Source organism: Balaenoptera physalus (assembly GCF_965194825.1).
Source record: "Balaenoptera physalus genome assembly, chromosome: 14".
NCBI lineage: Eukaryota > Metazoa > Chordata > Mammalia > Artiodactyla > Balaenopteridae > Balaenoptera > Balaenoptera physalus.
This window is the reverse complement of record NC_138893.1, coordinates 36,010,771-36,036,983: the sequence shown is the minus strand read 5'-3', so window position 1 is coordinate 36,036,983 and position 26,213 is coordinate 36,010,771. Positions and strand designations below refer to the sequence as shown.

The 26,213-nt window shown below is 47.3% G+C and overlaps 1 pseudogene across 1 annotated transcript; it reads left to right on the top strand.

The window, feature by feature from the left end:
* The first annotated feature begins 1,174 nt into the window (after positions 1–1,174).
* On the top strand, positions 1,175–26,213 carry LOC309642493 (non-histone chromosomal protein HMG-14 pseudogene; annotated as a pseudogene). Its single transcript has one exon. The product of its transcript is annotated as a non-histone chromosomal protein HMG-14 pseudogene (transcript).

Genomic DNA, 26,213 nt, shown 5'->3' with positions numbered 1-26,213 from the left:
TGGGTTGAAGGCCAGACTAGAGTGATTCAAGTGGTGGGACTCAGAGGGAGAAGTCCCACAGGTCCCCAGTTAGTGATCAGTGGAAGGCCCCAGTTTCCTCACCTGTCAAATGGCCAAGTGGAGCTGGAGGACCTTTCACGTCCATCCAGCGCTACTGTTCTGTGTTCCTAAAGGAAGCTGAACTTGGGGCATGGCCTGCGTAGCCGCATTTGGCTGACCTCATTCAGGACAAGAGAGGTGGGCAAACTCTCAGCTCACCCTTGACAGTGGGTAAGAGTGATTTAATGAAGTCCCAGACCGCAGGTGGGTCAGGTTCTGAGGGAAGGGCAAGATTACTCTTATCTTTAACTGAATGAAAATCGTTGCCCAAATTACAGTTTTAGTTTAGGAGGTGAGAAAGCACCTTTGAGGTAAGTGACAAGATTTATAGGAAGGCTGGACATTCTTGTAAATTCACCCCCATCTTAAGGGAAAACCTTATGAAGAAGACTTTCTAGGAACATAATTACGGTGGATATTGACGTGGCTGAGGGGTCAGTGTGGGGGACAGATGGACCACTGGGAAAGAGGCAGGGATGATGGGCACAATCAGTTGAGAAAGACATAAAAGGACATTTAACACTACGGCGTGTGTGCGTGTGTGTCTCTTGTAAACCAGGTAATATCGTGCTGTAACAAGGACATTGTCCCCCAGCCCACATGCCTGGATTGCTTCAAGAGCCCCCTAACTGGTCTCTCGGCCTCCCCTCTGCGCCGTCCTTTCTGCACAGATTAATCAGCCTAAAGCACCATGTTCATCTCATTACTCCCAGATCTTCCAGGGAGAACTTCCTCCCTGCAGGGATTTCTGACCTTCCTTACTTGGCCACAGCCTCCTGCTGCCTTTGTTTTTCGCTATTTCCCATCATACCTACACACACTCTCTCTTTCTCTCTCTTACACTCACATAAGTCTCCACATATTTGCCTGTGTTTTTGCCCATCTGCAATTCTCCCACCCTCCTCCACATTCTTTTTTTTTTTTTTTTTTAAAAAACAGCTTTAGGGCTTCCCTGGTGGCGCAGTGGTTGAGAATCTGCCTGCCAATGCAGGGGACATGTGGTCGAGGATCCCACATGCCACGGAGCAACTAAGCCCGTGTGCCACAACTACTGAGCCTGCGCTCTTGAGCCCATGAGCCACAACTACTGAAGCCCGTGAGCCACAACCACTGAGGCCTGTGTGCCTAGAGCCTGTGCTCCACAACAAGAGAAGCCACTGCAATGAAAAGCCCTCGCACCGCAACGAAGAGTAGCCCCCGCTCGCTGCAACTAGAGAAAGCCAGCGCACAGCAACGGAAGACACAACGCAGCCAATAAAATAAATAATAAAAAAAACCCAACCCCCCCCAAAAAGAACAGCTTTATTGAGATATAATTCACATACCATACAATCCATCTAGTTAAAGTTGTAAGATAAAATAGTTTTTAGTATATTCACAGGTATGAGCATTGTTTCACAGCTAATTTTAGAACATTTTCATCACCTTAAAAAGAAACCCCACACACTTCAGCTATCACCTCCCAGTCCCTTCAGCCCCATGCTACTGGACCTAGGCAACCTGTAATCTACTTTCTTTCTCTATAGAGTTCCCCTGTTCTGGACATTTCATATAAATGGAATCGTGCATGTGGTCTTTTGTGACTGGCTTCTTTCACTTAGCATAATGTTTCCAAGGTTTATCTGTGTTGTAGCATGTGTCAGTACTTCATTCCCTTTTATGGCCAAGTAGTAATATTCTAATTCTCCCTATCTTTCAAAACTCAGCTGAAGGGCTTCCCTGGTGGCGCAGTGGTTGAGAATCTGCCTGCCAATGCAGGGCACACGGGTTCGAGCCCTGGTCTGGGAAGATCCCACATGCCGCGGAGCAACTGGGCCCGTGAGCCACAACTACTGAGCCTGCGCGTCTGGAGCCTGTGCTCCGCAACGGGAGAGGCCGCGATAGTGAGAGGCCCGCGCACCGCGATGAAGAGTGGCCCCCGCTTGCCGCAACTAGAGAAAGCCCTCGCACAGAAACGAAGACCCAACACAGCTAAAACAAAAACAAAAACAAAAACAAAAACAAAAACAAAAACAAAAACTCAGCTGAATCTTCACCTCCTCCAGGAAGCCTCTGTAATTCCTCGGGCCCTTCCGACCTCTCCCTGGGATATTTACAGTGTAGCATGGGATCCTTCCTGTGTCCTTTCTTCCCCCATTAGATGGTGTCACAGGTCAGTTCCCTGGGAAGCAGGCTCTCTGCACACAAGAAGTTTATTGGGGATGCTCTTGTGCCCAGCCTCGTGGGGGAGTGACAGCTGCAGGAATGGGCAGAGGGAGAAGCTGAACGGCAAAGCTGCAGCCAAGGTCTCAGCCAACCTCCAGGACCTCTGAACCTGGGAGGGCCCTCAGAGTTGGACAAAGACTGGACCTTTATACCCCACATCAACAGTCATTGGATGCAGCTGCTCCGGGAAGAAGGCGTGACCTTGGGCGAGTTGTCTCTCCTCAGCCAAGGGCAAGTCCTGGAGAGGGACTCAGCCGAGAGCTGTGGCTAGCAGCACATCCAGCAGGTGGCGGAAACGAGGGCATCATGGTGTCTACTACGAATGGGAAGCCCTTTGAGATTGGGGGCCATGTCATCCTTCCTGCTTGCCTCTCCCCTCCCCTAGCACCTGAGTTTTGCTTGAAATCAGGCTTTGGGGTCAGACAGACATGGATTCAAGTCCCAGCTCTGCCACATATTATCTGAGGAACCACAGAAACTTTCCACATCCCTGAGTTTCTTCATCTACGAAGCAGGGCTAATAACAGTCCCTACCTTACAGCGTCACTGTGAATTCTAAGTGAGTTGATATTTGTAAGGCATTTAACGGTATTGGTACATACTAAGCTCTCAATAAGTGTTGGCTATTGTTATTATTAATGTTATTATTAGCAGATGCTCAAGGCCACCTGATCATCAGCTGACAAAAGGATGGAAGCTGATATAAACTAAGGGACAACAAATGAACCAGATGTCAATATTGAGATGTCAGCATTCTAAGGTGGAAAATTATTTTTTTAATTAGGAAATATTTCAGACATCCAGAAAGGCCTAGGGATTTACTGAACATTCATGTTCCCACCATTGAAATTGATTTTCAAAATTACAGATATATTTGAAGCCTTTTGTGTACCCTGCTCCAATATGTACCTGTCCCCAAGGTGAATCTTACAGGTGATGTTTATTATTCCAAGGAATGTCTCGGTGCTGCTGTATATGTTTGAATCTCTAGATAATATATCATCTTCTGTATGTTTTAAAACATTTATGTAAATGACATCATAGTATATCATCTTTCTGCTTTTTTCACTCAACACAATGCTTGACGTCAAATGTGAGATTTGCCTGTGTTTTTACCTGCAGCTCTGGTTCATTTATTTTCCCTGCAGTATAAGGATGAAAATGCTGCTCCCGAAGTATAAGAAGAAGTGGAGGGAAAGACACCCTTTCCGACTGAGCTGCTTGGTCCCAACTTCTTTCCAGCCACCCTCATCTTCTGGCGAGGTAGTGTAGCCTAGAGGTTAAAGCCACTGGAACCAGATTCTGTAGGTTTGAATCCCAAGTCTGCCAGCTGCTAGCTGGGAAACGTTGGGTAAGCTCCTTAACATCTCTGTGCCACAGTTTCCTCATCTGTAGCGTGAGAACAATAACACCTCGCGCCTGCTTTAGAGGACTGCTTGTAAACACTTCATGCAGGTGCTGGTAGGGCAGTACCAGCAGGGTTAGCTATTACTCTTTTACTTGGGTTGTTTCTAAGCAGACAGTATGGAACATATCTCCATGAAGCATTATCCCAGTCACGAGGGCCTGACTCCTGCCGTGGAGGGAAAAGCAGCTTTTCGGACCTGGATATTACATATTTGGAAAGCTGACTGTCCGATTGTTTGGTTCCATATCCTACTGGTGGCTCCTGGTACAGTTGTGTAGAGAGGGCTCCTGGCTCCCATCCATCACTGCCTTTGAATGGTCCAGCTCCCTCGAGGCCACCCTTAGTATTGTTCCCATTGCACAGACGAGCAGATGGGCTCAGAGATGTGAGGTGACCTGTTAATAATAAGTGACTTCCGTGAGACCTGAACCCAAGTCTCCTCATTCCAAATCCTGTGGCCTCTAGCCATCTAGTTGTTCTCCCCAAATTCTATCAGTCATTTTCAGCCTCTTGTTTTCTTGCTTGAGGACAGTGGTGGGACCCTCGAGGCTGAGAAGGGAAGAGAAGCAGTTTTCGGGACCACTCACCCCGCGGGAGGCGTGACCCGCTGCTGGCCTTGCAGCATATCAGCAATCACATGGCAGAAAGCCACGTTAGAGCCAGAGGCTGTTGTGTGGATTTATCTCTGTCTTTCCTCGAGGACTTTAGTGGAGCAGTCAAAATGTATTTTCCGAAAGGCTGAAGAGCCAGCAGGGTGGGTGTGAGGGGAGCGTGGAGGCAGGTGGTGGTCAGCCAGCATGGCTGGCATTCACCCAGACATACAAGTTTTGGCTTGCCTCACCTTGAAAGGCAGTTTTCACGGGGAAAATACGTCAAGGTAGACAGATTCTCTCCTTTATGAGATGTCTTATGACTACTCTTGCATGCAGTTATTTTCCTTTTAAAATAATTCGTAATGGCAGAGCTCACTGCCATAAATCACTTTCTGTTTCCATTATGAATCCAGTTTTGGAAGGTGATGGTGTCTGCCATTTCATCTTCTTCAGGGCTTAAACTTCATATTTTTCTCTGTAAAAAAGGAAGCGGTTTGTGTGTATGTTTTAAGAAACTAAGGGCCCGGGCTTTTAGGGGATGGTTTAGCAATAGGAACTTAGGCAAGAACAACAAAAGCAAACAGGTTTCAAGTCCCATGACAACTTTGATCAATTAGAAGTGGGTGAGTGGAGTGTTGTGTTGAGAAGGATTCTGAGACCATGTACAGCATCAATGGAAAAGAGCTGTGATTGATTAGTGATGTCTGTCATGAATCTCAGCGTGGGAGGGGGGAGCCCAGAGGGAACCCTGCAGACACTCATTTGTAAACTAGAGTAAGCTTGGTAGTTTTCTCCTAACACAAACCCCTTACGTCTTTGTAGCACTTGATGGTTTGGAAAGCATTTTCATGTGCTTTATTTCCTTTTATAAAATTAAATTAAACTTTATTTTATTTTTAAAAATATTTATTTATTTATTTGGTTGTGCTGGGTCTTAGTTGCAGCAGGCAGGCTCCTTAGCTGTGGCATGTGAACTCTTAGTTGTGGCATGCATATGGGATCTAGTTTCCTGCCCAGAGATTGAACCCGGGCCCCCCGCATTGGGAGCACACAGTCTTAACCACTGCGCAGCCAGGGAAGTCCCCAAGTGTTTTATTATCATTGAACCGTTCCATCAACTGTGTGAAGTAGGGCTAATCTGTCTTCATATTAATTCATTTATCCATTAAATGTTTATTGGGCAATTACTGTACTAGGTTGTTGTAGCTAATCTCTAGGATGACTACCACCAATTTCTTCCCTTCATGTTCATGAATGTTGCCCCTCACCAAGAAGTAGAATCTAATTCCCTTCTAGAATCTGGCCTGTTCTCAGTGACTTGCTTGACTAATGAGATGCGGCTGAAATGATGTTCTGGGACTTCTAATGATAGGTCTTAAGAGCCTTTCAGTTTCAGCATACATCTTCTTGAAACATTTGCTTTTTTTTTTTTTTTTAAATTTATTTAATTAATTAATTTATTTTTGGCTGCATTGGGTCTTCGTTGCTGCACACAGGCTTTCTCTAGTTGCAGTGAGCGGGGGCTACTCTTGGTTGCGGTGTGTGGGCTTCTCATTGCAGTGGTTTCTCTTGTTGCGGAGCACGGGCTCTAGGCGCGTGGGCTTCAGTAGTTGTAGCACATGGGCTCAGTAGTTGTGGCTCGCAGGCTCTAGAGTGCAGGCTCAGTAGTTGTTGCGCACGGGCTTAGTTGCGGCATGTGGGATGTTCCTGGAGCAGGGCTCGAACCCATGTCCCCTGCACTGGCAGGCGGATTCTTAACCACTGTACCACCAGGGAAGCCCGAAACATTTGCTTTTGGATCTGCCACATAAGAAATGTTACTACCCTTCTGGAAACACCATGTTGAGAGGCCCTGAGACTAGAGAGAGGCTCCCAGCTGAGCCCAGCCTTCCAGCCACCCCACTAAGGCTCCAGTTATGTGAGAAGCCATCTTGGACTCTCCAGACCAGCCCAGTGGCCAGCTGAATATCACTGAGTCACCCCAGTTGAGACAGTGTGTAACAGAAGAATCACCAAGCCGAGTCCTGCCTAAATTCCTGACTCACAAAATCATGACGTGAAAGGGTTGTTATTTTAAGTGAGTAAGTTTTGGGGTAGTTATGTAGCAATAGGTAACCAGAACATTGACACTGGGCTTCCAGAGATGAGTAAGACCCAGTTTCAACCCGTAGAGAGCTCGTAGTCTCTTGGGAGAGACGAACACATGAACAGACAAATCATAATTTGGCGAAACCAAACATGTACAAGATAACTCTAATTAAAAGGGGCCGGCAAGGCTTCCTGAAGGAGTGATGTCTGTCTGGGCTCTGGCCACTGCTCTTGGGAGGCATGGCCCACAAGAAGTCATTTTTTCCTAAGAATCCGCTAATACCGAGAGAAGGGTCCCCAGCGGCCAATTTATATTAGGTCACTCTGTTTTCCTGGCTATAGCTGATAGATCCAGGGGTGAACAAATACTCAAGGTGGGCCAATCAAGTTCTGTCTCCCAGTAAACTGAAATTTGGGATGGAGAGCCTCAGAGGCTGGTGTCATTGGAGCCAAATCACGGTGATGGTAGCCCTCTAGAGCAGGGTTTCTCAGTCTTGGCACTATTGACATTTTGGGCTTGATTAATTTTTTCTTGGGGTTGGGAGAGCTGTCCTGTGCATTGAGGAATGTTTAGCAGCCTCTCTGATCTCCACTCAGCATATGGCTCTAGCACCTCATCTCTAGTCATGACAATCAGAAATGGCTCCAGACATTGCCAAAATCACCACCCTCCAAGTTGAGAACCACTTCTCTAGAGTGACGGCCCTCAAGTTCATGAGCTGTCCTACCCATGCTGTTATTGAGATATGGTACTTAAACTCTTCTTTTGAATCTGTGAGGCATCCCAGAGCCTTCTAATAATTCAGTGTCAGTTTCCATATCTTGCAGTGGAAAAAATCCTAGTTCCTACAGTATTGAAGATAGGAAAGGAATTTATTGGGAAGGCATTTGGATATAGAGATATGAAACAGCACTATGGAAGCATTGCGTATGGCTGGGGCGGCTAGCGAAGGTGGGCGTTGGGCTGGAGGCACACAAGGGCCCGCCTTTGCTTTGCAGCCACACTCAAGTTTGCAGCCCTGGCGACTGTGGCCCTGCAAACCTCCATAACTTACCTAAGCTCAGCGCTTTCCACTGAACCAAAGGCCTCCTCCATGTCCCATTTTCTCAGGATAAAGGTTCTTGAATGACTATTAAAGGCTAGAGTTTGGGACTTTAGAAGATTACATTCCACTGAGAATATTTTTCCTTGTTGAGGGATCAATTGCTCCCAGATTTTAACCCTGCCTATGTTTCACAGACAAACTAAAGTGAGGAACTGAGGACACTTCTTGAATTTTGCTGGATCCCACATATCTTCTCAGTGTTAGGCAAAGGCGGAGTCCTTCAGGCTTGAGTCAGTCGGATGAAAGTTTCCCATTGTCCCTTCCTGGTGGTCTAGTGGTTAAGACTCTGTGCTGCCAATGCAGGGGGCATGGGTTCGATCCCTGGTCAGGGAACTAAGACCCCACATGCCAGCGTGGCCAGAAAAAAAGAAAGTGTCCTATTGTCCACCTTGCCGTGTGTGTGTGTATGTGTGTGTGTGTTTGGGTGTGTGACAGATGATCTTTTGGGTCACAGAGATCAGAGTTGCACTCGGGTTGTTTGAGGTTACAGGGCACATTGTGAGGTGCTCCACATCCTCAAGCAGCCGTGCCCCAGGAGCCTTCTCTCCCTCCAAGACTCACCTCCTCTCAGCAAATCGTTCCACTGCTCATGCAGTAACAGATTTTCTGCAGCTCTTAAGCTCCCCAGGAGAGAGTCTGGTCTGGTTGGTTTAGGTTTTGCTCTAAGACAGAGCTTTGGCTCCTGATCAACTATAAATCCTGCCTTTGGGGGCTGGGTCCAGCTCCAGGTGAAGTAGGTGCAAAGCACGGTGGACCCTCTGTGGGAAGAGTGTCTCAGAAGAGGCTTGTGAGGAAGAAGGACCCCTAAGCTGCCCCAGAAGGTGAAGTGTCCTTGGCAGGCACGATTACGATCACGAGTGCTGGAGTTAGGGCTGAGCTGTGTTACCGATCCCCCCTCGCAAATTACAGGCCATGGCTCTGAACCCAGAATTCCCGGTTTCCAACCAATTGGCCAAACCAGTAGCCTTGGACCAGGTGCACCCAGGGGAGGCCACTTTTGAGAAGTTAGCTTCCAGGAATAAATTCCCTTGGGAAACTCCGAGGGCAGCTTAAATCTTGAGAAAACAACTCATTAGGAGCTTGGGGAGCTGTTTAATTGCCCTGTCCAGCCAAGATGCAGTGCTGCCGTGCCAGCTGGATGAAAAATAATGAAGTCACTAGAAGTCCCAGTTCCCTCCCTGTCTGCCCACGTTCCCTCCTGCTTCCTCTTCCTCCTCTCACCCCAGACACTGTGGCCCCCTGCTGCCCAGAGACCCTTGCTGTGGTGTTCAGTAACCTGTCTGTCCCTGGGGCAATCAGATTCTCAGAAAGAACATACAAAACCAGGAAAAGGGTTGTTTTGTTGTACTGTTAATGTATTCATCTGGAAGCTATGTTTACAAAGGTATAAGGGTTAAATCACATAGAGCTACTACTCATCTCTTCTTAGAAAAGTATGACAGCTCAAGAAATTCATCCAGTCTTGGAAAAGCTGTGATTTTCGGTTGCCATGGCCACACTCGCCTCGTCTCTGTCCCGGTCCTACACCACAGCAGGCCAGTTGCAGGCTGGAGGACAGTGCAGTGGGGCAGAGGACCGCTGGAAGGGGAGCTGGGAGGCTTGTGTTCTGGTCCCAGCTCTGATGCTAACAAGGAGCTCCGAGCTTCTGAAGCAGGAGTGCTGCACTATAGATCTCAATCTTTTCCAGAAGGAACATTCCATGGTAATTATCTGAACACAAGGGACCTTAGACCCTTTAAAGGGGATCTAGCATGTGAAACCACTTGGTACTAGGGGGCATTCTCCCACAGTGTGGGTTAAGGTACGGGGCAGAGCCTCCAGCTCCTTGGGGAAGGGGGCATGGGGCAGAGGTCGTTTCTCTGATCTTGTCCCCTAGGGGGCAGCACCTAACCTATGCTGGCAACTGGCTCTCTCCCCTAGGACCTGGAATCTGGAGAGTTGACCCAAAGAGATGGGCTCAGGTAGAGGTTGTTCAGGGTGGCAGCAGCTGAATTGCCAATGCAATGGCCGTGGTGGGGCGTGTCCAGTGGTGTCAACAGTGATGTCTCAATCAAGCTTTTCCTGTGGCATGAACGTGACTGTAATCGCTGTTAACTTCCATGGTCTTGCCTCTTTCTCTGCTTCATGTTCAATTTTGTGAGTAACCCAATACCTTCAGTAAGGATTTGATGTTTTCTCTTCAGCTGGCCAGCGTTGATTTCGTTTTTTTTTTTTTTTTGTAAGCGATTTTTAAAAAATTGAAGTATAGTTGATTTACAATGTTTCAGGTGTACTGCAAAGTGACTCAGTTATATATATTCTTTTTCAGAGTCTTTTCCATTATAGGTTATTACAAGATATTGAATAAAGTTCCCTGTGCTATATAGTAGGTCCTTGTTGTTTATCTGTTTTATATACAGTAGTGTGTATCTGTTAATCCCAAATTCCTAATTTATCCCTCCCCACACCTTTCCCCTCAGAGTTGATTTCTATTGTTTGTAACCAGGAACCTCAATCAGAACCTTGATGAACTAATTACCTCGCAGTTTGCTGTTCGTGATTGAAACCATTTTAAGGTCTCACCTAATCCCAAAGATGTTTAGGTTTCAAGGAGGATGCTGGCATCAGTGATACCTCAACTTGAGGATGCCATATAGATATTACTTCAACTGCTAGCTCTGCTCACTTGGCAGTGGCTACATGGGGTGCTGTGCTGAGGATTCTGAAGCTAAAACTCACGAGTGATGTCTGCCAGTAGGGAGAGGGGAAAGTGTGGCCGTGCCCCTACCATGCAGATGCTTTCCATGCTGTGATATTGTGCTTTATGAGAAAGATATATTTGGTTATTCAGATGACCAAAATATATTCCTCACATATATTTGATCTTTGTCTGCAGTTCTGGCTCACAGCTCCCCAAACCTTTGGAATTTCCTAGCTGTTGAGAGTGATACAGGTGTCTTTTGTTAGGGAAATGAGGTGACTTTTGGAGCCATCCCAGGGTGGGGACTGGCTGCGGGGAGAACCAACTGTGTGATTAGAGGGTTGGAACCTTCAGTCCCATCCCGATTTCTGGGGAGGGAAGAGGGGGCTTGCGGTGGAATCAAGAGCCCTTGGCCAATGATTTAGTCAATCATGACTATGTAATGAAACCTCCATAAAACCCCCAAAGGACAGCTTTTTGGCTCCCTTTCCCAGAGAGCTTCTACTTGGGGGACCCAGAACACTTCCATGTGTCACCATGCAGGGTCCCAAGCTCCATGAGGACAGAAACTCCCTTGTTTGGGACCTCGCCCTATGTACCTCTTCATCTGGCTGTTGATTCATATCCTTTAATATCCTTTTACAATAAATTGGTAATCTAGTGAGTAAACAGGTTTTCCTGAGTTCTGTGAGCCATTCTAGCAAGTTGATCAAACCCAAGGAGGGCGTCATGGGAACCTCTGATTTAGAGCCGGTTGGTCAGGTGACAACCTGGCCTTGAGACTGGTGTCTGCAGTGGAGGGCGGTCTTGTGTGACTGAGCCCTTTACCTGTGGAATCTGATTCTGTCTCTGAGAAGGTAGTGTCAGAATTAAGCTGAATTTCTGGACACTCTGCTGGCATCTGAGAATTGCTTGTTGGTGTGGGGAAGCTTCCCCACACGAACCCAATGCACTGGAATTGGGTCCAGGAACCCCTTTTGCACATGCCTACACACAAAGGGGGAATTTCAGGGGGTTGGAAAGATGCATTTGGTGGTAGTCGTGGTGGTGATGGGTTATCCCAAATCCCCTCAAACTTCTTGCCTCTGTGGAAGGCAGCTGAACTCCCTTTGTCATCATCCTCTGGCAGGACAGCCTCTCTGACAAACCAAAGTGCAAAACCAAAGATGAGATCAGCATCCCTCATGAGGCCCGGCACAGAGAAATGCAGTGTGAGCTGCCCCAGTGACTGTAGCCACACCGCCCAGAGGACCAGCCTATGGAGGTCAGAGTGTCAGAGCTGGAAGGGCTCTTAGAAGTCATCCACTCCAATATTCCCATTTCACAGATGGGAAAAACTGAGGCCCAGAGAGGGAAGGGATGACTTGCCCATGACTCCTCAGTCAATTTAGTGGCAGTTTGGGGTTTCACACATCAGTTGGCTCTCAGCCAAAGTTCTTCCCATATCACCACCGTCTCATATCCACTGGACTTTAATCATCTCTATCTTTGGAATATCCCACAGTATTAGTTTCCTGTGGCTGTTGTAACAAAGTACCCAGAACTTAAACAACACGAATTTATCTTAGAGTTCTGCAGGTCAGAAGTCTGACACAGGTCTCACTGGGCCAAAGTCAAGGTGTCAGCAGGACTGCTTTTCCTTCTGGAGGCTCTAGGGGAGAATCCAGTTCCTTGTCTTTTCTGGCTTCTAGAAGCTGCTCACATTCCTCGGCTTGTGGCCCCTTCTTCCTGCATCATCAAAGCTAGCAGGAGCTCATATGTCTTTCTCACATTGAGTCACTCTGACACTTACTGTTCTGCCTCCTCGTACTTTTAAGGACCTTTGTGATTACGTTAGTCCCATCCAGATAATCCAGGATAATCTGTCAATTTTAAGGTTAGCTGATTAGCTACCTTAGTTCCATTTGAAGCCTTAATTCCCCTTTGCCATGTTAGGTAACTTATTCCTAGTTTCCAGGGATTAAGACAGGGGCATTTCGGGGGCGTCATTATTTTGCCCTCCACATCTACCTTCTCTCTGAAGTAAGGATTTCTCATCCTGAAAAATCATTTTTTTTTGGTCCTGCCACCCATGCTAAGCTCCTCAGAGGAGGGTCTATTCTTGCTATTTCCCATCCTTTACCACTCACTCATTTTTTTTTCTTTAAATTGAGATATAATTCACATGCCATAATAGTCACTCTTTTAAATTGTATGATTTACTGGTTTTAGTGTATTCACTATGGTGTGCAACCATCACCACTATCTAATTCTGGAACGTTTTCATCACCCTAAAAAGAAAACCCATGCCCATCAGCCGTAACTCCCAATTCCTCCCTCCCTCAGTCTCTGGCAACCACTAAACTACTTTCTGTCTCTAGGGATCTGCCTATTCTAGCCCAGACATTTCATATAAATGTTATCATAGAACACGTGGCCATTTGTGTCTGGCTTTTTTCCCTAAGCATGGTGTTTCCAAGGGTCATTCACTCTTATATACCTTGCAACCTGGCTTCTGTGAACCTGCCCCACGCTTTACTTCCTGAGCTCCCCATGATGTCCATTCTGCAGTTCCCAAATTTCATGGCCTTTCTCAACCCTTGGTCAGTCACTGGTGGCAACCTCCCTCTTAGAATATTTCCTCCTTGGCTTCTGCCATGATGCCTCTTCTTGGTTCTCCTTCCATCTCTATGCTCTTGCTTCTCCTGTGGCCCAAGTCTCCCCTGGTCTTCTGAAAGGAACTGCCCCGCAATGGTCAGCCTAGGCTCTCTGCTGTTTCCTGTATCCCAGAGGTTCTAGAAGCCCATGGGTGGAACCTTAGATTGTAGACAACATTTTGTGTATGTATCCAACGCTTTCATCTGCTTCTCAAATGGGTCCATGAATACTAAAGTGTTGTAATCTTTCTGCCTTTGAGAACTGAGGTAGCCAAGAAACTTTGGGTTGCAAGTGACAGAATCCCAAATTAAGCCAAGTTGAACATAAAGGGAATTTAATGACTTACATGCCTGGAGTAGTTCAAAGAACTCAACGAAGCACAACAGCTTTGGGGGTTTGGGGGACTGGAATTGGGAACACGTTGCTGTCAGGATTCTCAATTTCTCAACTCTGCTTGTCTCTGCTTGGCTTATTCTCTCCTGCAAATTAGCTTTTTCACATACCACAAAGGATGGTACCTGGCAGCTCACAACTCCTTCCCACTCTGGGACTCAAAGACCAAGCCCTTCTCCTCCAACTCCAACTTAAAAATCCTGAGGAAGGGCTCTGAACACCCTGTGTTAGGTCATAAGCTCACCACTGGAGCAATCGCGTGGCCAAGGGAGTTGTGTGCTGGGATCAAGTGGGGTTAGGCCTGTTGTCTACCCTTGTATTTTGTGGGGCAGGGCTCGGCGGTCCTGCCAGACGCCCCTAATGGGAGTGGAGGGGGAGAAGTTCTTCGAAGGGGTGTGTGTGCATGTGCTGGACAGTGGATGTTTCCTTCAAGAGCTCCCCAACCACTGCTGCCATGACTACCACCATGTGGATAACTCCCACAGTCCCCAGCGGCCAGGTGCCTACAGAGGTCTACCTGGTGACCCACCGGCATCCCCGAACTGAGCATCTCTGGTGCCCCCAGTCTTTGTCAATGGCACCACCCCCAGTAAGTCTCCCACGCTTCTCCCAGCCCCTTGCCCTCCTGAATTGCTGTCCCCCACTCCTACCTAGGTAGTGGCTAAGGCCCACTGATCTTAGTACTGCAACATCTTTCCCAGCCGTTGTTCTCATCCACAAGGCTCCCTCTTTAGGTGAGACCCTCAGTGCCTCTGGCTCGAGCCACCCTCCTGATCTCTTAGCGAGACTCCCTGCCTCAAGGCATTTTCGGCCACCATCTATGAAGGCCCCCCTCTATGCCAGAAACGTGCTCAGCATCACTTAAAAAAAATCCTCATAACAGTTCCGTGAGTAGGATAGTGTTATCACTGGTTTACAGGTTAGGAAAGTGAGCCTCAGTAAATTAAGGGCTTGCCAAAGGAGGGAGGCGGGGTGGAAGGAGGATTTGAACTTGGCTCTCTAATTCTGAGTGTGGTGTCTATTCTGGCTCCCCTCTACTGCCTTTTCAAATAGTTACCTAATGAATTTATGAAAGATTACGTTATGCTGATTTCTTTCTTTTGGCTCACACAGCTGTTCTGAAAGCTTTGTAGTTTATAAAGAAGAGTCCTTAAGCAGACCCAGGCCTTGCCCATTGCTCACAAAGGGAAATGCTGCGGAGGTCGCCCTGATATCTGGGTCTCCCTGAGAGCTCTGGGGGGGGGGTCCCTCTCTCCCACTGGTTGCCTGGGGGCAGCAGGAGGGAAGAAAGCCTGTTTCCTAAAAGAGTTAAGCTGAAGAATCCAATGTTAAGCACTTAACACTGAGTGCTTGATAATTAGTAAACACCTGATAAGAGTACTTATCAGAGAGGTACACAATATGATAGTTATAAGATAGTTAACCACAGCTTTAAATTGGGGGGCTGGGCTGGGGGTGGGGCTACATTGTCCTGGCTGTCCCGGAGGAGGTGCCCTGTGGCCTCCTCTGGGCGGCTTGCAAAGGCTCTGGTGTTTGCTTGTTTATGTGCTGGTTTTCAGTCTCTCCCCACTCCCCCCAAATAAGCTCCAAGTGAGGACCTTGCCTATTTTCTCTGGGACCAGTGCCAGACACATGAGTAGGTGCTCAATAAATACTGATTGGATAGATGGATGGATGGTTGGATGGAATGGAGGGATGAGGAAAAGAGTTTCTAGTTAAAGGCCTAGAATGAGATATTTTGAATTGTTATTACATCTGGTTATTCCACCCAATGGCAATTTGTTTTCTACTGAGTAGACCAAGTGTGCCCAAACAGGGCAACTCTGCAAGGACAGGGCGTCTAAACAGTATTTGAAGGCTCTGTGAATAAGGCCCTCCCATGGTTAACTTCCTGCTATAGAACATTGGGTTGCTCTCTAATTGACCTTGAATGAGGCGGTGTTTACAGCTGCAACTTAGCAGCCATTGATCTTGAATTGATTAAGCCAGCATTTTGAAAAGCAGAACTACAGGAACAGGGACAAAGAACCCCATGTACTGAGGATTTCACACCATCCATTCACCTCCTTTGCATCTAGTGTGTGTGTGTGTGTGTGTTTTTAAAAAATAAACAAACAATTAATGAATTACTTAGAAAGAAGAGGAAACAGGTCCAAGTTTTTCTCAGCAGGAGGGCAGACTGGCTGCCCAGAGCCTTGAAAGGGCATTCCCAGCCCTCATTAGTTCTAACTGGAGAGGTCTGTCCATTCTCCCTAGAGTGGGCAGCTGATCAGGGCTTGGCGGGTTGGGGCTTCGTCAGGGATTGTAAACTCTTTGGATCTGCTTTTTTTTTTTTTTTGTGGCAGTTCCAGCACTTGGCAGGGCACCCGTAAAGAGCAGAAAACTTGGGGTTCTCCTTTTGGCTCTGCCTGGCTGAGCTTGACTGGGCAAGTGACCTCACTTTTGGGGCCTCGGATCACTCGTCTATAAAATGAGGGCGTTGGAACAGGAACACTGATTTCCAAACCTTTTACTTTTTTTGCCCTGGAATCTGTTCTTTAAACAAAAGCTAACTGGGCCACCTCTCCCCCTACAACACGTTAAGACGAAGTTGGGAAGAAAAGATGGGGTAGGAAGAGGCAGCATGGTCCCATATGCCCCAACTCCCAATCTCCAGTCTGAGAGGGGAGCTCCATGGAACCTCCCAGCTTCTGTGGCACACTGTTTGAAAACCACTTCAGGCTCCCATCCAGCTCTAATTGGAGTTGTTCCTAATCAGAAGAAGCCTAATGCTTGTAGCAGGTAGGAGTTGTGCATGGTTGCTAGTAATAGAAACCTGACAAAGGTTTAAGCAGATTGGGGGGGGTGGGCGGTTATTCATTCATTCGTTTATTTGGTAACAAGAAGTCTGAAGGAAGGCACTCCAGGGCTAGTATGGCAGCCCCACAGCATCATCTGGGAGAACAGGCCCAGCCTCATTTGATTCTTCTGTTCCATCATTCTGAGCATATGGCTGCCATTCTCAAATCTGGCTCATGGTCAGAATATGACTGCTGAAGCTCCAGACATCACACTCACATTCTAAACAAGAAAAAGGAGGAAGGGAAGAAGGGCAGACAGGCACATGCCAATTCAGTTTGCTCCCTTTAAAAAGCTTTCCCGGGTGCATTACTGAGGGTTCCAGCTGAAGTCACCTTGGAAAGAACTGAGTCACATGACTACTTCTGAGTGCAAGGGAAGCCAGAAAACATTAGCATCGTTGTTTTTAAACCAAGGTGTGTTGGCATCCAGCATAAAACCAGGGATTTGCTAATAATGACAAGAGGATGGATGTTAAGTAGGCCACAGGAAAAACCAACAACAGCTAACACTTATTGAGCACTCATTAAGTAGCAGGCACCATGTGGAGAACTTTGCATGCATTATCTCACTTAATTCTCATAACTGCCCAGGAAGGTAATCACTCACCATTCCCATTTTATAGCTGAGGAAGTTGAGGCTCCGAGAAGTTAAGTGACTTGGCCAAGGTCCCACAGCAAACAAGTGATGAAGCCAGGACATTAACCCAAGCACTCATGCTAGAGTGTAAACCCTTAACCACCAGGTTATACCGCTATGGTAAAGACCAAAATGTAAATTACATGCAAGGCTTTTCTATGCTGTTTCAGCATCTTTAAAAAAGGGAGACACACGGCAACCTACAGAGTGCCAGGGCCTGCCTTTTCTGCTCCTCTGCAGTTTCCACATTGTCTTTCTCCTGGTAATGACAGCAGCGGTGGCAGACTGAATCGACTATGATGCATTTACCAGAAGGTAAGTGTTTTAGATACGGTTTGGAGGGAGTTCAGGGGAAACATTTTCAGGGACTCGACTTACAGAAATGATTTATGAAGCAAGATTAAAAGAGCTAAGTCTGTATGGGCTGGCACAATATGAAAGGGTGGGAGGGAAGAAGGCGACACAAAGGTCAAGCATGTAGACTGCCCGAGAGTTCCAGAAACCTAGGGGAGGGCTGCAGTAGCATGAGGCAAAGGGGTCACGGCTCAGATCCAGTTAAAAAAGCAGAAAATAGGGCTTCCCTGGTGGTGCAGTGGTTGAGAGTGTGCCTGCCAATGCAAGGGACACGGGTTCGAGCCCTGGTCTGGGAGGATCCCACATGCCGCGGAGCAGCTGGGCCCATGAGCCACAATTACTGAGCCTGCGCGTCTGGAGCCTGTGCTCCACAACAAGAGAGGCCGCGATAGTGAGAGGCCCGCGCACCGCGATGAAGAGTGGCCCCCGCTTGCCACAACTAGAGAAAGCCCTTGCACAGAAAGGAAGACCCAACACAGCCATAAAAAAATAAATTAATTAATTTAAAAAAAACTTAAAAAAAAAAAAAAAGGAGAAAATAGCAAGCCCTTGGCTCTGTCAAGCAGATGCTTCTTCAGTGCTCTGTCTGCCATCAGCTCTGTGACGGGAGGTGGGGTGGCTCCTGCCTTCATGAGAGCCAGGAGGCACCATCAGAAATGGAGCCGTTTGCTGGGGCGCTAATGGTGCAGGTAGAACTCAGAAACTTGGTCCCCCGAGAGGAATGGGCAACGTCTTTAAGTCGAGTTTCATGTTTACAGACCACTTGGGCAACATTTTTCTCTTTTAATCATCACAATAATATTATCCCCATTCTGCAGATGAGAAGCCTAAGGCAGAGCTGGCTCAAGTGACTTCAGTTTCAGGTGACATCACACACCCCAGGCAGTGGCAGATCCAGGAGTGGGGATGGCATCAAAAGTGGCATCTTCACTCAGCATAGCTGCTGGCACATCACAGTTGCACGGTAAAAGTCATCTGTATCAAATCCATGGACATATCCCTTGTCGGTCAGCATTTCTCTTAAGGGAAGTTCAACTTCAGTTTGTTCATCAGGAGAAAGACTTACCGAAGAGAAAGTGGGAATACACTCTTGTTAAGACCAAGGAGTAATGCAAAATAAATTCTTGTAAGCCAACACGGAATGAGCTAGGTACTAACCTGGGATTTTATTTTCTAATTGAATTCTTTTGTTTTAAGGAGGGCTTTCTGGGCTTTTGGTAACATTCTATATCTTGATCCATTTGTGAAAATTCATTGAGCTTTATTATTTGCATACTTGAATTAAACTAAATATTTAGAAATGTTCTTTAAAAAAAAAAAAGGTCCTAAATTGGCATTCTGGTTAAGACTGTGATGTGGGCGGGTCCCAGCAGCTCCGGCGGCGGCGGCGGCGGCGGGAGGTGTGGCAGCGGTCAGGCAGCCCAGCTTCACGAAGCCTCTTGGCGCATCTCGGCCCGCAGGCACCTGGCACGCGCCGGCCCCACCACCACGATGCCCAAGAGGAAGGTCACCTCCACCGAGGGGACGGCGAAGGAAGAGCCCAAGAGGAGATCGGCGAGGTTGTCAGCTAAACCGGCTCCTGCAAAAGTGGAAACGAAGCCAAAAAAGGTGGCAGGAAAGGATAAATCTTCAGACAAAAAAGTGCAAACAAAAGGGAGAAGGGGAGCAAAAGGAAAACAGGCCGAAGTGGCTAACCAAGAGACTAAAGAAGACTTCCCTGCAGAAAATGGAGAAACTAAAAACGAGGAGAGCCCAGCCTCTGATGAAACAGGAGAGAAAGAAGCCAAGTCTGATTAATATCACACACCTGGTCCTGTCAGTGGCCCCTGTCTCCCTTCTTGTACAATCCAGAGGAATATTTTTATCAACTGTTTTGTAAATGCAAGTGTTTTAGTAGCTCTAGAAACATTTTTAAAAAGGAGGGAATCCCACCTCATTCCATTTTTTGTGTCAGTGCTTTTTTTAAAGAGGTGAAATCATTTGCTGGTTGCTTATTTTTTGGTACAACCAGAAAATAGTGGGATATTGAATATGGGAGGCTTCGATTGTCTTGGGTGTCAAGCTTAACATTCTATAGATGAGGGGTAGCTTTTATGTCCTATAATACAAAGCATACTAAATGGCAGTCCGAAGTCAGTTGTGCATTTAATGTCTTAAACACTTTAAATTACTTCTCTTCCCATGTTGTTTTTGGTAGAATTGTTTCCTAAAGCAAACCACTCACCCCTTGATCTTGGCTCTCCTGGGCAGAATTTTGTGCACTCTGTAACATATTTGGTCGTGGTAGTCCAGTTCTTCTAGTAACTTTGTTAATGTGCTGTGACTGACAATTTGAGTATGTAGTGTATATGGTATTAAATTGTGAATTAGGGGGACTTACAATGTAACAGCATATCAATATTTGAAGATATTGGTACTTGATTTCCTGTCAAGGAAAATTTGCCTCCAAATTTTAAGCTGGAAAGTCACTGGAATAACTGTTCAGAAAAGAATCACAAGTACATGATTTTTTAGATTTTTGGTAAGTATGTTAAGAATTGTGTACAAATTGAAATGTCTGTGTACTGATCCTCAAAACAACCAATAAAATCTCAATTATGAAAGAAAACAAAAAAGACTGTGATGTGGCAGAGACCACTAGGTGTCTCTCAATCTCACTCTCCATTTCTGCCTTAGAAGGCGACTCCTGATTTTTAACTGGGCACAGAGCCAGGTGGAATAAAGCTACATCTTCCACCTTCTCTTGCAACTGGGCGCAGCCTTGTGACTCAGTTCTGGGCAGTGGGATATGACGTAACCATAGCATGCAGTTTTCAAGAAGTCACCTTCTTTCCTTCTCTTCTCCTTCTTGCTGGCTTGAAAGTAGATGAAATGGCTGGATCTTTGCAGCTATCTTAGTCCAGGAGGTGGAAACTGTACTGTAGATGGTGGCACACAGGACAGCTGGTCCTTGAGTATCATGGAGCTCCCACAGCAGCCCTGAACTGCTTTCCTTCAGATCTCTTTTTATGAAAGTGAATAAACTTCTGTCTTACTTGAGCAACTGTTTTGGGTTTTATGTGATTTGTAGCTAAACTTAATCCCAACTGATACATAGGATGGGTGCCAAATTCAGGTTATTTTGAGGAGGGGGAGGAGAGAGTGTGATCAGCTTCAACTCTATTGGTAAAAGTTTGTTTCTTAAACTGGGTGGTGGGCATAAAGGTGGTGATTATATTTTAAACTTTTTGGGTATATCTAAGTATCACATATTAAATCTTTAAAAAAAAAAGGTACTGGTAGAAATAGTGTCAAAGCAAAACCATGAGACACATGGAAAAATAATCAAATGGTGGCAGTTTGGGGCTTCACCCTGGCTCCATGTCCAGATCGTCTTTGATGTTAGGGTTTGAGTGCAGCCTCTGAATAAGCCTCATGGACAGAGTGAGCAAGACCTGAAGGGGTCTGTGGGTACCAAACCTGTGTTTGGAAGCAAGAAGGGAAGAAGAAGAAGGCAAGGGCTGGGCAACACTCCCTCCCCCATGCTGCCCGGACCCTGTCTGGGTTGGGTCACCAGGAAGCTCTCATTGCAGACAAGTCATGGAAAGATCTCTTGACCCCATCCACCGGCCCCATCCCTCCGCTCTCCACCAATCCCCACTGTCATTTTAAGGGAGTAAAAAAAAAGTGTACTTAAAACCCCACATTTTCATTGCAACAAGTTCAACCAGGTGTGATTAAAGTAAAATATGGACATAGTTTCCTCCTCTGATCTAATCCTACCCTTCAGAGCTAGCCCTGCTGAACAGCAGAGCAAGCATGTGACTGCTGGCAAAGCCAAGTTAAAGGCTGGAGCCCCAGGGAGACCAGGGAGACGTCTTTAGCCACTGGTGTCCTTTGCCTGGATACTGCCCACAGACACTGTAGGCTGCAGTGGTGGGGAAAGGGCTGCTGCTGTTGAGGGGCTAGGCTTAGGAACTCCTTGAACTTGTAACCCAGGCTCACCCCTGGGATCAGAACATTCCAGAAGAGGTAGACCTACTTCTTGTCTTGATTGGCCCTCAGCCTTTTGGCCATAGCTCACCAGAAGAGGCCCCAGAACCCAGGAGGCTGCTTTCTCCCACCTTTGTGATTCCCTTTCAAGTGCTCCTGAGTACCGTGGTGATAGACATTACAGAAACACACGGATAGACCAGCATCTTTGTGGGATATCCCGAGCCCGATGAATCATGTGTCAGGAAACTGGCATCCTCAGCCTCTGAGGGTTTACGGCTGCAGCGGCAAGAAGAGCTTGTGGTGACACGCACGTCTGTGCCGTGCCCAGTAACAGTACGATGGGACACCTCAGCTCATCTCTGCTTTGTCGGAGGATATGAAAACTATGCTCACTCCATTCCCTGAAAGAGCCGTGGAGACCTCATTGCTTGAAACAGGAATTGAGACAGAGCTTGGCGAAGGGCTTTTCTTGACTTTTACAATTACAGTCATAGAAAGGCATTTAGTTTTACTACTGAATTGCCTTTACTGAAAAGTTGGGACTGTTCTAGTAAATTCAGACTCCCTATGTCTAACTCAATACTGAGTAGTAGGCACCAAGAATGTTGTGAAATGGACTTTTGCGTGGATTATCTCATGAAATCCACATGTTAAATCCCCAAATTTGGGAAATAGGTAAAATTTATCCCTAAGTTACAGATGACTGAACTGAGGCTTATAGGGCTTAAATAACTACCAGAAATCACACAGCTAGTTAGTAGTGGAGTGCATATCTGAATCAGGCAGGCTGACTTCAGTGCCAGAACCCATGGGCTTAGTCAGTATGGTGTTCTGCCTCTCTGGAGTCCTAAGGGAGCCAGATTCAGTTGAGGTTCTGTGGAAGGGAGGTGTGGTTATTCATTACAGAAAGATAAGAAGGGCATAATTATAAGGGCAATTGGAACCAACAGGCGGCCTTGATAGAATTTTCTGTCTTCTTGTGTCATCTAAGATGCTTTTTGCTGGTGAATCAGCAACAAAACAAAACAACCAAAAAAAAAAAAAAAAACCACAACCACAACAAAAAGACCTAACCAGTGATTTAACTAATAAGGAAAACATTTACTATCTCACATAACCAGAAGTCCAGAGATATGGTGGCTCCAGGGTTGGTTAGCTTAGCAGTTCAATATTGAATGCAAGGCTTCAATAGCAAATGCAAGACCCAGGTTCCTTCCATGGTTTTGCTCAGCCATCATCAGCACATTGACCTTTGCAAGCTTGTCCCTCATGGTCACAAGATGGCTGCCATCACTCTCACACAATGTCCAAAGGCCAGAAGGTCAGAAGAAGACATAACTTTTCCTCATGCCCCTTTTGAAGAATATGGATCCTTCCATTTATATCTCCTTTTATGCCATAAACATGCCATGCATTCATTCTTAAGTCAACAATTGGCAAGGAGAATGGAATTACTATTACGATTGGTTTGGTTCTTAACCATGGCTGTACACTAGAATCACCTGCAGAATTAAAAAACAAAACAAAAAATGTATCTATGCCAAAGTCCCAGTCCTAGAGAGTCTGCTTTAACTGATCTCAGATGGGATACATTCATGGCTATCTTTAAAATTTCCCCTGATGCTCTAAGGTACAGCCAGGATTGAAAACCCCTCATTTAGACCAATCAAGATTCCTCCCTGGGGCTGGGGCTGGGGACCAGCCTGCCATGAAACACATGTCACCTGATTCCGGAACAGGACTGGGGTTCTATTTAGTGAGAAAGAACATGGAAGGGTGGATGGGGGCGGGGGCGGGGGCTGCTGGGAGGCAGCCTCCAACATCTGCCTCCCCCCCACGTCTCCCTGCATGTGGAGGCCAGGATTCTGGCAGAGTTACCGCACGGCTAGGAAATTTCTTCTTTCCTGACTCATCAGATGCCTTCAGTGATGCAATCCCAAGCTGAGGTCATACAAGGAAAGGAGACAATGGCGGGGCCGGGGTTGGGGGAGGCTCCATCAGCTCAAAGATTTTGTGAGTAATGGGGATGCCAAACTTCAGTTTTCTCCACGTGGTCTCTGACCACCAGGGCAACTTAAACTGCAGATTCCTGGGCTCCACTCCAGACCTGTGGAACTAGAGTATCTCAAGGTGGGACCCGAGGACTGGCATTTTAATGGACACCACGAGTGAGTTCCTATTCACTCTCAAGCTTAAGAACAAACAACTGAATAAGATGTAGCAGAAACAAAGAAGAAGTGGTCAAGTTTTCTATTTCTCCAGGAGGAAGGCGCTTGAATATTAGCTTTCTTATTTTCTTTTGGGTCACAGTGATTTGGGAAGATGGAAAATGCTTGCCTTCAAGTTGGCTCATGGGGCTGAAAAGAATCAACTCTGAAAATGAACGTGTTGAGGACAGCTGAGTCGCCCTGGAGGTGTGCTCAGTGACAGGCCCAGCTCTGCGCCTGGGGAAGCCATTCTGTGCTGAGAAAAGAGGCAGCATGGGATGCCACCCTCAGGTGTGTGTGTTCCTTTAAGGTTCTCATGAAGAATATTCATTGAACCCTAGTCCTTCATAAGCCGCTTCTTATCCCGGAACAAGTGAAATGGAAACAGGAAGCTGAACACAGTGACCTTCCAGGTCAGACCTGCCCTAACTGGGACCCTCAAGCTTCAAGGTCTCTAGTCTCCCCTGAGTCCATGCTGCATGAGGGGTGAATCTGGTCATCCGTGCCCTTGAATCCTGGGCTCCCCCTGGCCCAGGACACACCCACAAGTCCTCCTGGATCTGCCCCCTCCCCCTGCCTCCCCAGCTGGTACCCCTCTGCCTGCCCCTCTGCTTCCCCTGGGGTCTCCCCTCTGCTCTGCCACACGGAATCCCCTGTGGCTCCCCAAATGCCTCCACGCCATTGCTTTGACTTCTCCTTCAGCCCTGCTTCCTCTGACTCATTCTTCAGTTCTTACAATGGGGGAGCCCATCCAGGAAGCCAGTCCTGAGCTCTCCCCTCCCTGCAGGAATCCCCACCCTCACCTTTGGGTCCCAGCAGCTCTCCATGAAGACTTCATGGAAACATTTGCAGCCCTTTATAGCATGGATGTGAGCACATGTGCTCTCTGGCCTTGGAGAGCCCCTGAGGGAGGGTTTATCTCCATGTTCCCTGAGCCTTTAGACCAGCTGGAGCCCCTCAAGCGCTTGCCAGCTGAATGAATGGCGTTTGGCCCAGACATCTGTTTAGAGCCACGTCTAAGACATGCTGTGTTGCAGGACAGTCTCCCCACCTTCCCGGGTGCCCAGGCCAGTCACCACAATCCTCTAACTCTAACAAGGAAAAACCACCAGCCTCTGCTGGGCTGAGCCCTCGAAGAAGTGGGAGAAGCTTCCAGAGCAGGAGCCTGGCCTGCTGGCCCTCTACCTTGAGGGCCTGGGAACAGACATGGAGGAGAGAAGGCAGGAAGGAGGGCAGGGCAAGGGGAAGAGCAGGCAGTGATGCCTTTCTGGGATCCACACGCTTTGCAGCGGCATCTTCTCTGTCATCTCCACAAGATCACCTCAAAGCAGGCGTCACTCTTCTCTCCATTTCACAGAGAACACTAGCTCAGTGCGAGAACTTGCCCAAGGTTCCACAGCAGGAAAAGGAGGCCTAGATTGGGCCAGTCTGCTTGGTTTTTGTTTGTCTGTTTTCTTTTTGGCTGCGCCGTGCAGCATATGGGATCTTAGTTCCCCGACCAGGGATCAGACCCGTGTTCCCTGCATTGGAAGCGTGGAGTCTTAACCACTGGACTGCCAGGTAAGTCCCCAGTCTGCTTGTTTTTAAATAAGCAGAAGGTTGGGCCAGGGTATGATGTGACCACCACTCATGGGCCAACTGGACAGAGAGGCTGCTCACCTGCTGGGAGATGGGTCCAACCTAAGTAGGAGGACAGGTGAGATGCTTCCAGACCGGCGCTCTATATAGACCCTACACACACACCCCTTTATACACTGATATAATAAAGCACGAAGCTCTTTAGTTCCGTTTTAAAGGTTGTAAGAGGAAACTATATAAAACACGTGCATGCTGCCTAAGTCCAGGAGAGGAGATGCACATCTGGTAAGGGGAGATTTTGAAATCACTTCTTAGCTGAGTGCGCTTGGACAAATGACTACACTCTACTGAGCCTCAGTTTCCTCATCTGCAAAATGGAAATAACAATGTCTTCCTTGCCTAGTTGTTCAAGGATTTACATTTATGTGAAGTATTTAGCTCAAGCCTGAGCCATAAAAGCGTTCAGTGAATGAGCTGTTATTAAAACTGTTAGTGCTACTATTAGGATACATTTTTGTCTCCTCCAAGCATCCAGCAGAGTGCTGAGCCCATGGGGGCAGGAACTGTATCTCTTTCCCTCATCTCTGCATCTCTGGTGCCCAGACATCGTCTGGCACAACGGTGGCACTTGGTAAAGGTCTGTTGGGTTGGACTCAAGACTTGTTATTCTTCACTGTTATATGGCACTTTGCCCTTTTTCAAATCCTCTGAATATATTATTACTCTTGAGCCTTTCCCAATGCCTGTGGGGCAGGCAGGATAGATACTATTGTTCCCATCTTATAGCTGAAAAAAATTGAGGCTTAGAGAGAGGACGCTTCCTGCCTAAGTCACGTGGTGGAGCTGAGCTGAGGTCAGGCTCTTTAGACTGCAGGTTTCACAGCCACTGTGTGTGAAACCATCCACAGGAAGCAGATGGTGTTGCAATGAGCTGAGCTGGAAACCCCCAGGGAGACAGCCCCCTCTGTCAAATCCCAGGGTCCTCTGCCGATACATTCAGAAAGGGCTTCAGAGAATGACCCAGCGTAGGTCACCTGGTCCCACTGATCTTGGCCCATCTTTCTACCACGGCTCAGTCCTGCTCTGCATCTGAGGTGGATCCCAGCTGGACCTCCTGGCCCATCAGAAAGCACCTTGAGAGCCTGTGGATGGCCTGGGGCACTCGGAGGAGCTGGAAGCAAGGGGACTTTCCTCGCTGCAAACAACACCCAGGGTCTGCATCCTGGCCCAGCTGACAGCCTCACTGACAGGTTTAGTACCACGTTTTATGACTTCCAAGCTTTGTCGCTGCCTAAGTCAGTCTACTCAGAAACAAACACTTAGCAAAGCCACGACCCAGATGCTTAAGCAGGGAAAGGTGTACTCCCCCACCCCCCGGCAGAACTGGCCTCTGGAGCCAAGTCTGGGGACGCT